We start from the raw sequence: 13,403 nt of genomic DNA, 5'->3' as shown, positions 1-13,403 counted from the left end.
TTGCTAATTGGAAATCTCTGCTAGTATTGGCTTACTGAGGAAAATGAGGACAGTCTGGTACACAGCTCTGATGACGTGGTAGTGACTGTCGCTTTCCACGAAGGCCCATCACTGTACACTGGAAGCCCAAGAGTAAGCTGTTAAGCAAAAGATCTGATGTATTGGGTTTTGTCCGAGTTGGACCCACATGGGATAGGGAGGGGTGACAAATGTTGGTACAACCCCAATTGTCAGATTATGGTTCAAAATCATTATCTTAGAGATAGTGTGTCTACAGGAAAACTTTGAGTAAAGGCAAACCTAGACAGCAAATTAAAAAGCAGAGACATCACTTTGCAAAGTCAAAGCTATGGTTTTTTCCAGTAGTCATGTGTGGATGGGAGAGTTGGACCGTGAAGAAGGCTGAGCTCTGAAGAATTGATGTCTTCGAACTGTGGTGCTGGAGAAGACTCTTGACAGTCCCTTGGACAGCAAGCAGATCAAAACAATCAAACCTAAAGTAAAACCACTCTGAATATTCACTGGAAGGCTAATGCTGAAGCTCCAATGCTTTGGCCACCTGATGCCAAGAGCCAACTCATTGGAAAAGACCTTGATGCTGGGAAAGATTGAAGGCAAAAGGAGAAGAGGGTGGCAGAGGATGACATGGTTGGATGGCATTTACCGACTCAATGGACTTGAGTTTGAACAAACTCCAGGAGATGGTGAAGGACAGGGAAGCCTGGTAAGCTGCAGTTCATGGGGTCCACAGAGTTGGACACAACTTAGTGACTGAACAACAACAAAGGCAAATGAAAGGCTTGAGTCTAAAAACAGGCTTCCAAAAGTAGAAATAGGACACAGGAAGTGGAGAGGTGAAAAAAAAAAATTAGCCAGGATGGAAAGAGTAGAGGGAGAAGTAGAAAGACTCCAGGGCAGAGACTGTCTAAGGAAAAGCTATGAGAGAACAGGATTGTGGCTTCCCAGCTTCATCTCGTTTATCGCCTCACACAGATCACTCAGTGCATCGTGAGACAGGGCGCCAATGTGTTTCCTTCCACTCCCCCAAGCGTGGAGAGGTGAGTCAACTATACACAGACTCCTTGCAGCTGTAACCTTAATATCAGAAATACGTAAGATGGAGACAGAGGCGTTCATATCTTTTTGTCTAGTTCTGATCCTTCACTTTACTTCTAGCCCAGACTTTCCAACTGTGTACCAATCAGGTCCACATCCATGATCATCTCTGTCTCAGTTCCTAGCACAGTGCATTGCATAGGTATGGGTACAAAAAATAATATTAGCTGAATGATGAATAAAATAGCCCAGTCCACCACAGAAAGCCCTATCTTATCTTTCCTTCCTGATTCTGATCCCTGGCCCATCATTATCTTCTAAGAAGGAGACAATTTACAAGAGGCTGTGTAATTACTGGGAACTCCAGCTGATGGAACAGACTGGCTGTGAGAGACTATGCAGTTGAATTGAATAATCTGTACTGACTGTGCCAGACCCTGAACTAGGCAATGAGGATGTTCAGATGAATAAGACATGGTTCCTGTGGTTGAGGAGCTCACCATCAAAGGGGGAGACAGATGAGTAAATTGAAAATAACAATTCAATTTATTGAATTGAATCAAATACATCATAAAAATATGATGTATTGGGATACAGGTAAGAACCAGGGCTACGGGCCAAGGAAAAGGGGTACCTCACCCAAGTGAGAAGGTGTTGGCCTCAGTCCCACAGAACAGAACCACTCACAAAGTAACTGCGCAGCTTGGGACTTGGGCTGATTTCAATGGCATCACCATCTCCAGCTGTCTCAGGTCTTGTCTCCTTCTTTTCTCAGTGGCTCCTACTTTTGGTCTTTCCAACATGACACATGTTGTTTTTCAACTCTGCTATGCCCTCAAGCTGCTGGCTGAGCTTTTTTATCCTTTTACTGCCAAAACACAGCCTACACTTTCCTGCATTTGTTTCCTACCCTGCCATTCTCTACCTACCCTTGAAGTGAAGTTCTGTCCCAAATTAATTTACACTAACCCCCCTCTTGGAGAAGAAACACTTGTGGCCTCCTTATCACCAAATCCAATAAGCCTCACTCACTCTACACAGAGTTGACTCTGGCAACTACCACCCTACAAGTTGAAACTTAAATCTCCTTCCGTTCAGTTGCTCAGTCATGTTAGACTCTTTGCGACCCCATGGACTGCAGCATGCCAGGCCTTCCTGTCCATCACCAACTCCTGGAGTTTACTCAAACTCATGTCCATTGAGTTGGTGATGCCATCCAACCATCTCATCCTCTGTCGTCACCATCTCCTCCCACCTTCAATCTTTCCCAGCATCAGGGTCTTTTCAAATAAGTCAGTTCTTAGCATCAGGTGGCCAAAGTATTGGAGTTTCAGCCTCAACATCAGTCCTTTCAATGAACATCCAGGACTGATTTCCTTTAGGATGGACTGGTTGGATCTCCTTGCTGTCCAAGGGACTTTCCAGGGTCTTCTCCAACATCACAGTTCAAAAGCATCAATTCTTCAGTGCTCAGCTTTCTTCATAGTCCAACTCTCCCATCCATACATGACTATTGGGAAAAACCATAGGTTTGACTATATGGACCTTTGTTGGCAAAGTAACATCTCTGCTTTTTAATATGCTGTCTAGGTTGGTCATAACTTTTCTTCCAAGGAGCAAGTGTCTTTTAATTTCATGGCTCCAGTCACCATCTACAGTGATTCTGGAGCCCAAGAAAATAAAGTCTGTCACTATTTCCCCATCTATTTGCCATGGAGTGATGGGACCAGATGCAGTGATCTTAGTTTTCTGAATGTTGAGTTCTAAGTCAGCATTTTCACTCTCCTCTTTCACTTTCATCAAGAGGCTCTTTAGTTCTTCTTCACTTTCTACCATAAAGGTAGTGTCATCTGCATATCTGAGGTTACTGATATTTCTCCCGGCAATCTTGATTCCAGCTTGTGCTTCATCCAGCCCAGTGTTTCTCATGATGTACTCTGCATATAAGTTAAATAAGCACAGTGACAATATACAGCCTTGACATACTCCTTTCCCAATTTGGAACCAGTCTGTTTTTCCATGTCCAGTTCTAACTGTTGCTTCCTGACCTGCATACAGATTTCTCAAGAGGCAGGTCAGATGGTCTGGTATTCTCATCTCTTTAAGAATTTTCATCTCCTTCAGTCTCTTTCCTTTGCTTCGGTTGGTACCAATTCCCTTTCCTATTCCCGTACCAGGAGTGTTCCCCAGTGAACAGCCACAGGGACCTCACCTATGTCTAGAGTTCAAACTCCTCTCCATGCTGATGACACACGTATCTTTTTCTTTAGTTCCAATTCTTCACTTTACTTTTAGCCCAGAATTTCCAAGTGTATATCAATCAGGTGACATGCATGGTCATCTCTGTCTCAGAGTTCCTAGCACAATGCATTGCATAGGTATGGGCACAATAAATAGTATTAGCTGAACAATGAATGAATGATAAAAGAAAGAAAGAGCCCTACCCCACAGAAGGCTCTACCTTGACTTCCTTCCTGACTTCCTAGCTTATGGTTGTCTTCCAGAAAGTAGGCAATTTGTGGTTACAGAGGAGTCCCATGTACAAAGTCTTGTAATGGATCTTTGTATCCACAGAGAGAGTGGTATAGTTGTCTTATGTCCCCGCCAATCTCTTTTCAAGAACTCGTTTTCTTTCTTGGTGAAATGGAGCAAAAATTATCAGCCCTTGTGGTAAGTACCATTACTCACAGTAACACTGTTCTGTCTTGTAGTTGACTGGCACTAGGACCAACACTCAGCCTCAACATGTCCTTTCTCATGATTTTTGACCCCAAACAACAGCAACTACAACAATAATAACACTTGCTATGTGCCAGGCACTGTGCTGTGGTAAGTATTATATATGCATTATCTTTCTAAATCTTCTCAAAAATTCTATAAGGCAGAAAACATTTTATAGCAGAGGAAACAGAGGCTTAGGGAGGTTGAAGCAACTTGCTGAAGGTAACTGGCTCAGGGACATGGAAGTGAAAACATCCACTCTTAATCACCTCAGTACACAGCCCCTCAGGTCTACTGGATCCAATTCAAGAGGGCTTGAGTTGGTTCATACCTACAAATCATTGAGTACATGCTAAGCATTGTGGGACTCAAAGGTTTAAAAAGATCGAGTCCATGATCTCAAGGAGTTTATAGTCTAAAGGAAAGGCATCAAGATGAGACTGATGCCTGGAAAGTGAAATGAAACTCTCAGAAGAAAGGGTGGCATTCACACAAAGCACACACAGTTCAGTATTACAGGTCCCTGCCCTTGAAGAAGATCCCAGCTGCTGGAGTTCTGCCTATGCAATGCTTCATATTTAGCTTCCCCTCCTCTTTGATCAGGCTCCTCTGTCTTTCTAAAGCTCATACTATACATATAATTTCCATTCAAATTCAAAATCTTTCCGATTATTGTAGTGAATGCAATGTTATTCAAGGATTTTTTTTTTCTAAAAGAGCACCTATCTGACATGCATTTTTAATTTTATGTGCAATATGCAAATGTCATCACTGTAGTTGTTAACCGCAGTGCAGGATTGCAATTAACTATGGAGCTGTGCATTTTAGTTATATGCTAATGCTAATGAGATTTTCATAAAGCAAGTCCAATTACCAGCCCTATTTTTTAGCTGCAAGAGCTAGTGCAAAGCAAAGGTGTTGACTTCCTTTGGAATAAATTACCCTTTGTCCTTGGCTCCTTCATCATATTCAATCATCCTAAAAAGTAACTCCTGCTACTTTGAATATTTTATCCTGCTTTGCTCTACAGCGCCGTATTAATGGAGACTGTGGGCAAGATTGTTTAGAAACCAATTTACACTGCACAGGCAATAGGAAAACTTCCTCCCAATGTAAACTGCACTAGCAGAGGAGCAGAGTTTGAATAAAGTAAACAGGACCTGAAGGAGACTGAAGACTCAGACAGTGAGTTAGCAAAAATAAACCACAAGAGAGCACATACATGATGTTCTCGTGGAGTGAAGAAGCAGCACACTATGAATGGGTATTTAAACTCAGATTTATGATCAGATGTGTTACTGGTTGATAACAACCTTAAAAGGATAGTTAGTCTTTCTTTCATTCTTCCATTCATTCATTCAAAACACAATTGTTGGGTTTCTGTGTGCCAGACACTGAACTAGGTACTGAGGGTTCAAATATGAATAAGACGGTGGTCGGGAGACTGAGGGAGTTAGAAGTGAAATGAAACATTCATGTTCTGTATTGGTTGATTCTTTTACAAGAAGGAAATGTTTATGAATTACTTGGGCAATGAAAGAATGATTAAGCCTTTGGTGAGCTTATAGTCAAATAGAAGGACACTAACATGTCAAGTAATTTTGCAGTCAAGTAGGGCACATGTTATTAGACTTATTCAGAGAAGTACAAAATGAAGGAAAAGGTCAGTTGGAAGAAGGGAGGTAAAGGGGGACAAGAAGCTTCACAAATGACAAGAAGTTTCTTGAACTGAGCCCTGAAGGTGAATGGGTATTTCTTATTAATAGAAGGATGGGGGTGGCAAGTCAGTCCAGAAAAGAACAGAAAGAAAGTGCAGACTTGGGAAATAGCACAGGTTACTGCAAGTAATTCAGGGTAACTGGAGGCACAGGGTGTGAGGTGGACAGAGATGAAAGATGGCATCAGGATCAGCCACTGAGGGGTTTTAAGTAGGAGAGTGAACAATCAGGTTTGCCTCTCAAAATTGCTACTTGGGCAGCAAAGCAGAAGAAGGGGGTCAGATGGGTGAGGTAAACCAGCTACCCTCATTTCCTTTCTGGCCAACTTTTGAAAGAATCTTTTCTCAGTTCAACTCAGACTCTGAAACAAACGATCAGGTTATATTTTCCATCAAGAAGATGTTTTCTGTGCCCCTGTGGAAAGAAATCACACAAAAGCCTTCTTTTTAATGTTTTCAAAATATCAGAAAGCAAAAAGAATGAAAGCTTGATGATGCTAATGTACAGTTTGAGTATCATGTCTGCTCTGGGTCAACTTCTAAACAAGGTAAAAGGAGCATAGAAACTAAAGCACCAAGAAAAGAGAAAAGAGAGGATGATGCAATTTTGCTAAAAACTGACCAGAATTACATATAGGTAATAGAGCAATGTTTTCTTCTTTCCATACTCAACACTCTCCTTCTCTCCCTCGACATCTGTTATCTCTGTGAGGAAGAGGAAAGCCAGGAATTGGGAAAGGACAATGGGACATGGACTTTTCCAGAGTTAAGCTGATGGAAGCAGACTAATATATATCAAGGTTGGGAAGAAGACAGAAGTCCTTTCAGTACAGTGGGCTTCCCTGGTAGCTCAGAGGGTAAAGAATCCACCTGCCATGTAGGAGACCTGGGTTCAATCCCAGGGTCAGGAAAATCCCCTGGAAAAGGGAAAGGCTACCCTCTCCAGTATTCTTGCCTGGAGAATTCCATGGACAGAGGAGCCTGGTGGGCTACAGTCCATGGGGTTGGAAAGAGTTGGACATGACTAAGCTGAGTGACTAACACTTTTCAGCATAAAAATAAAGTTATTTTAGCATAACAAAATTTTAAACACATCCTAAGAGTGTGGTTTGGGAATCTGAGAGAAGCATTATACCTGTGTGGATGAGAAATTAGAATGATTTAAAGAAGGTACAAATGACTTAAAGAAGTTCTGTCTAGCTACTCTGCCATTACATGAGCATCATTCTTGGAATATAACTGTAGGAGCTCCACTGATCACATTGATATTTCCAGGAATCTGGATGGAGGAACCAACTAGAAGAACAGGGCAAAGGATATGTGCCCACTGTCTTTTAAAAAGTTCCTAAATGCCTCCATACTACAATTCCACTTACATCTCATTGATCAGAACTTAGCTGTATTTCCCACAGGATACGCAGTTGGATAGGCCTCTAGCAGAAGAGTTCTAGTCCACTGTAACAAGACTAGAAGATTAAACATCTCAGTACACAGACAATAAATGTAGTGATGGGAAATTGAGTCATTTCCATCAGATTTCTTCTATTTTAATTAAAAACAAAGTAAAGTTATCTGCTGAAAGTAAAAGGGTAAGAATTAATGACAAGGAAGAAGTTTGAGCAAGAAAATAGAGGGTTCATCCAAGACTGGGGTTTTCAAGGTAACTTCAATGGAAGGACCAAGAGTCAAGGGAATTTAGAATACAGGTGATATAGTCTGGATAGAAGGAAACTCAAGAAGGGAATGGCTGATGGATAGGCAGAAAGGACAGAGGAGAATTGAAATGAGTAAGCTGGAAGGATGCGAGAAGGTAGTCAGAAAGCAGTTGTCTGTAGTTGCTATTTCAGAAAAGGAGAAGTTTCAGGTGATGTTCAGGTCCAGGGTGAAGCTATGGCACCGAAAGACAGAGATAGAGCAGGGAATGGTCACTGAAAGATGAAGAGGTCAAAAAATTGAATTGCCAATGGTTAGATAGGCCATGTAGAAGTAAGGAGTCAGCAAAAAAACAAAAGAGAATAACATCAACATCATATTAATAGATATGAACCGTAAAGACACAGGAACCCTAATGGAGATTATTGATGGTCTAACCAATAGCCTTTCCTCATCCTTCATCTTTTCCTTTTTTTTTTTCTTGCTGACAGAGCCTCTGTCCCCCACAGAGGCTACATACATGTTTATGATCCATATCCAGCCAACAGGATTAGCAGGTAACATATTGGTGGTAGGGGTGTTACATACTGAATGTTTGTGTTCTCTAAAAATTTGTATGTATAAATTCTAACATCCCCTCCACCACCATCACCATGTATTAGGAAGCAAAACCTCTTGGAGGTAATTAAGTCAAGAAGTAGACACTTTCAAACGAGGTTAGTGCTCTTATAAGAAAACAAAATATGTGATTGAGATAACACAGCCACATAAGGAAATAACAAGATTCAACTGTCTGCAAATCAGGAAGTGATTTCACCAGATACTGGGTCTGCCAGTGCTTTGATCCTGGACTTTCCAGCCTCCAGAATTGTGAGAAATAAATGCTTGTTGTTTACGCCACCCAGTCTATATAGTCTGAACTGGTTAAGACGGTGAGCTTCTGAGAAAAGAATCTCTCCCTGTTAAGAAACTGTAGATGAGGAGAAACTGCCCTTTGTATCTTTGGATAGTGTAGGTAAGCCAAATAACAATATTTAGAAATTATCAGGTGCTAATCCCTGGAATTTATACATGTGAGTTTTTATGGGCAAGAATCTTTGCAGATATGATGAAGGTTAGGACATGAGATGGGGAGATTATCCTGAACTATCCAGGTGGGCCCTAAATGCAATCACACGTGTCCCAAATGTCACTTTTAAGAAAGAGGCAAAAGGGAATTTGATACAGACAGAAGAGAAGACACACACAGAAGAAAAGGCAATGTGAAGAGGAAGGCAGAGACTGGAGTAATGCAGCCACAAGCCATGGAATAGTGACAGCCACCAAAAGCTGGAAGAGGCAAGGAACAGATTCACACCTAGAGCATTTGGAGGGAAGATGGCCCTGCCAACACCTTGATTTCAGCTCACTGATACTGATTTCAGATTTCTGGCCTCCAACAAGTGAGAGAATAAATTATCATAGCTTAAGCCACCAAGTCTGTGACAATTTGTTACAGCCATAGGAAAGTCATACTGAAATAGCTGTGAGGGTTGTCATATTTGGAGTTATGGCAGCCATCTTGTGACCATGAAGAAACAAGTTAAAGGATAAACATGTGGAAGAAGACAAAGTAGAAATATGGAAAGAGTTGCTGAATTAGCCAGTTATCACTCAAGAATTAGATTTCTTATAGTATGAGATTATGAATTTCCTTTGTAACTCTATACATTGATTAGTATGAGTCTATCCAAAAGGATGGGGGCAGTCATGGTTGGGAAGCTGCAGTTGAGTAACGAGGAAGGGGCTTGCCCCACTTTTCAACCCTGAGAATACACATAAAATTTCACATAAAAACGTGGAAAATGAACAACTCCCATTTGAATGGGGAGCAGAACTGATAACTTGGGGGAGAGCCAGAAAATGTCTAAGGAAGAGGTAAGCATCGGGGCATTTGTTAATTACACAGCAGGCTTTTTAGAGGACAGCTGAAGTGTTTAGGAAAAAGGGGAGGGGTCGAAAATGTTCTTAGAAAAGGATTCTGTGAATCAGTACAGAGCATTATTGTAATAAGATTATATATAGAGTATAGATAGAGTGGAGAATAGGGAGAGACTCACACTTTGGACAGTGACCAAAGAAAATAGGTATAAAGCTTATCCAGCCCCAGGGCTGCCAAGAAAATATGTTTCTAGCAATACTGAGGCCAAAGTGCTCTTTAAACTTAAGTGTTCAGAAGGTTTTTCTGTGGAGTTTGTCAAACATTCCCAGGCCCCAGATCCTTACACAGCAGATCTTGGCAGGGCCCAGAAATCTGCATTAATAATGAGCATCCCACATGATTCAACTGCAATTGATCTAGGACCACACTCTGTCCTGGACAGTGGTTTTCAAATGTCTCTCACTATAATCTACATTTAGAAATAAATGTAGCATAAGGCACATGCACATACACACACACAAGGTAGGTGAAACAATCTGGCTTAAGATAATAGAATGTCTTTTTACATAAAGTGGAAAGCTGGTGTCCCTGGTCAAGTGACTCTTGTGGGTGGCATTCCTTCCAATGATGACTCAGGGACCCAGGCTGCTTCACACTGTGGCTCTGACATCTTGTGGCTTCAAGGTGGCCCTGGTGTCAACCACTGGATGTATGGAAGGAAGAAAGTGGAGGAGCCTATGTGGGCGAGTTCCATGTGCCATAGATCACCCTGGACATGCTACCACAGCCAGACTTCAGTCACGTGGCTGGTTCTAAGGGAGACTAGGAGCGGGCGGAGCTCCTAGTAAGCACTATCAGACTCGCCACTCTAGACAAGTATTTAACTAAAACCAAAGGCTCACAAAATAATACTTACTCCTACCACAGGCAATATCCTCTGATATTTTTCTGTTTTGTTCTATTTCATTCCATTTTCTTTATTTTTAAAAATGCCAGCCTCCACAACTAACATGTTCTACTAGACAATCTACCATGTAAGAAGCATTGTCCCAGAGCCTGTCTGCATTTGTCCGAAAGGGGGTAGGTGGCCCCACGATTTGAGGAGCTCTGTTTCCTCTGAATGTACATTCAGGACCCTTCCCCCCACCAGTCAGTCACACAGCACGTGTTCACTAAGGGGTCACTGTTATTGCTCCTATGACTGAGTGGTGAAAAGGAGGGAATACAGAAAAAATACAACAGCTTCTCTTCCCTGAAGTTGTACAATTTTACAATTAAGCATAAAATGGTCTCTTTGTGGTATTTTAGGTTAAGACTTTAGAAGTGAAACTTGTCACTGGTATAAGATGCAGGAGGAAAAAGTGAGGGAGGGAAAGTGTCTATAAATTAAGGGAGGACAGAGAGATGTTCAGCTTGCTTACTATGTGGTTGGCTTTCTCCCCACAGTCACATAAGTCACAATTCACAAGTTCACAATATTAACTTCACCGGGTTTGAAGTGTCAGAAACCCCAAACTGTACAGGTTTTCCTAGAGGTTTCTTACTCTTTCCAATCTAGACAGACTAGATGATTAGTTCTTGGATAAATGATCCTCAACAGTATTTCAAAAGCTCCAAGTTAGAAGATGGGGCAGGCAAGTGAGCCTAACTCCAACTCCTCCCCCAGCACCTGCAGTATTCCTGCCCTTCCTGCTGTCTCAGACCTTGGTTTGACCTGGGAGGAGAAAAGGAAGGGAAAAGAAGATTGGGAAAAGGTGGGGAAAATGGGAAATGGAAGGGAGAGAGAGGGTAGAAGAGAGGGGAAGGGGCATTGGGGAAGCCTACCCCAGAGCAATTTTTACTGGCTGAAGAGAAAGCAGAGTAAACTATTCCTCACTTCTTTTCCCACCTTAAGCATGGATTTAGGAGAAAACAACCAGAGGATGCAGGAAATTTCAGAATTAACTGAGTTTTTTGACAAATGAAAAGTACCTGAGAAAAATGCTAAATGTCATTCAAGCATCATAGAATAAGGACAGCTCATTCTAGACATGTTAATATGAGGACTGAAAATTAGAAAGGGGCAGCTGTTGGGAAAGTCAGTGAGGGGTGCTAAGCCAGACAAGAGACCTGGAGCAGCTCACAGACCATCCTTTCTCTGGGGTAACTTCAGCCCTCAGAGGGTCTGCAGAGGTGAGACTAGAGTTCAGCTTTCTATTTTTAATTCATAGTGTGGAGATAAGAGTTAAATATAAAGCAGATTAAGACTTCCCTTAAATCTCCTCTACAAAAGAAAAACTGGAATTAATCTATAGAGGACTCTGGATGGCTCAGTACCATCATTTTCTAAGAATAAAATTAGAAGCAGAAAACTGTGTCCTTATCCTTTGAGATCCAAGAATTATTGCTATCAAAGTACTACAGCCCATGAAATTACTTTCCAGGTTATACTCATTAGATTGAGCATTTTCATTCTGTAGACCTGTGGTTTTAATGGAAAAGAAAAGAAAAAAACAAAAACAAAAACAACCCCTCACTTCATAAGACAACTGTTCCCATATACTGGCCTATTAATGGGATGCTAATGCATGTGGAAATCATTATAAAATCACAAATGCTGAACTGAGAAGCAGATCTCAAACACTGAAAGGCCTGGGCTTGTTGTGAAAGTTTGGACCGTGAAAGCATTGGATTCAGATTAAGTGTATTGTAGCCTGTATTCCCCACACCCTGCAGCTAAAGAGGCACTCAATTACAGGCTGTGATTTTGGGGTTTTTTTTTTCAACTTTTAATCACATTATATTACCTTTATGGATTAGACATTACACAGGAAGCTAACCTGGCTGCTTGAGTCTTCTTCAGTGGATGTGTTAAGCAGGTAACACAGAGGCCGCAGAACAACGAGATTAAGTGTGAGGGCTCTGGAGCAGGTGGCCTGGGTTTGAATCTGAGCCCCACCAATGACTCACTGTGTGACCTTGGGCAAGTTGCTTAATCTCTCTGTACCCGAGTTGCCACTTGTGTAGAGGGAAGATAATAATAGTCCATGCCTCAAGTAAGGATTGAGAAAATGTATGCAAAGAACTAAATCAGTTCCTGGCATTGTGGAGAGCACTCACTAGCAGCTGCGGTTCATCAGTATCATGGTGCTGGAGATGCAAGAGAAATGAATGTGGAATGGCTGTGCACTCTGGTGGTGTATTCCAAACTGCTGAGGTATATAGAGTCCTCATGACATCTCAGGCCTTGTCCTGTAAAGGAAGAAAAACCAGTCGATGTTCTCTGGTGGTCTCCTGTGTATCTGAAGTCACTGTAATGCGCTGGGCCTTGCGTGGCATGTAATGCCTCAGTGTGTGCATTTAGATCAGTCCAGCAAGTCATGGGGGCTTCCCAGGTGGTGCTAGTGGTAAAGAACCCACCAGCCAATGCAGGAGACGTAAGAGACTCAGGTTCAACCCCTGGGTTGGAAGATCCCCTAGAGGAGGAAATGGCAACCCACTCCACCATTCTTGCCTGGAGAATCCCATGGATAGAGAAGCCTGGCAGGCTACAATCCATGGTCACAGAGTCAGACACGACTGAAGCGACTCGGCACGCACACATAGAAAGTCATGATGCTTTTCTGAGCAACTCTCTGTGTGTGGTGCTTTCAGAGACACAGAAGAATTATAAGGTAAAATTCTGTCCATGGTATAGATGAAGACTGTGCTTAGTCACTCAGTTGTGTCTGACTCTTTGTGACCCCATGGACCGTAACCCTCCAGGCTCTTCTGTCCACGGGGATTCCCCAGGCAAGAATACTGGAATGGGTTGCCATGCCCTCCTCCAGGGGGTCTTCCCAATGCAGGGATTGAACCAGGGTCTCCCACACTGCAGGCGTCTGAGCCACGAGGGAAGCCCATATATAAAGACTAGTTAAAGAGATTCTGTATAACTAGGAAATACAGCACACTCTTTATGGGGCCTAATACGAGAAGCAACTGTATGTATGAAGAGCAACTTGGATGCAAAGGTGGGTAAGAGCCGATCCCTGCTTTCAACTTTGCAATCAGCAGGATAGAGTTAAGACATAAGGCTAAGAGAGTTACGTCTATCAAAGCAGAACAAACTGATTGTTACAGAGTCTCTAAAGAGGAAACGACAGAGAGGACACACACATATGAAATTCTCAAATGTGTTCTATTGCTAATCGGAGAGCAGCACAGCAATAATTCATTTCACAAATACTTATCTGTCATTTTCCAGAAACAATTCTTAGTGCTGGGGTTGTGTCACTGACATTCTAATGGACAAAAAGACAATTAACAAAACAGAAAGTCCCAAAGTACATCTGTCCATACATACACACACACACA

At 42.1% G+C, this 13,403-nt stretch overlaps 1 protein-coding gene across 7 annotated transcripts in view; it reads right to left on the bottom strand.

The window, feature by feature from the left end:
* Positions 1-13,403, bottom strand: part of JADE1 (jade family PHD finger 1) — a 502,176-nt gene that overhangs the window by 233,922 nt on the left and 254,851 nt on the right. Inside the window, exon 2 of one of the 7 annotated variants that reach the window (XM_081538243.1) lies at positions 12,168-12,299. The exons of the other annotated variants lie outside the window; for them this stretch is intronic. The gene's annotated coding sequence lies outside the window, so the exon portion shown is untranslated. The remainder of the gene's footprint in view (positions 1-12,167; positions 12,300-13,403) is intronic. 7 annotated transcript variants of the gene reach the window in all.

Source organism: Giraffa tippelskirchi, chromosome 11 (assembly GCF_054371585.1).
Source record: "Giraffa tippelskirchi isolate mGirTip1 chromosome 11, T2T-mGirTip1v1.2.pri, whole genome shotgun sequence".
Lineage (NCBI taxonomy): Eukaryota > Metazoa > Chordata > Mammalia > Artiodactyla > Giraffidae > Giraffa > Giraffa tippelskirchi.
This window is presented reverse-complemented; position numbering and strand designations above follow the sequence as displayed.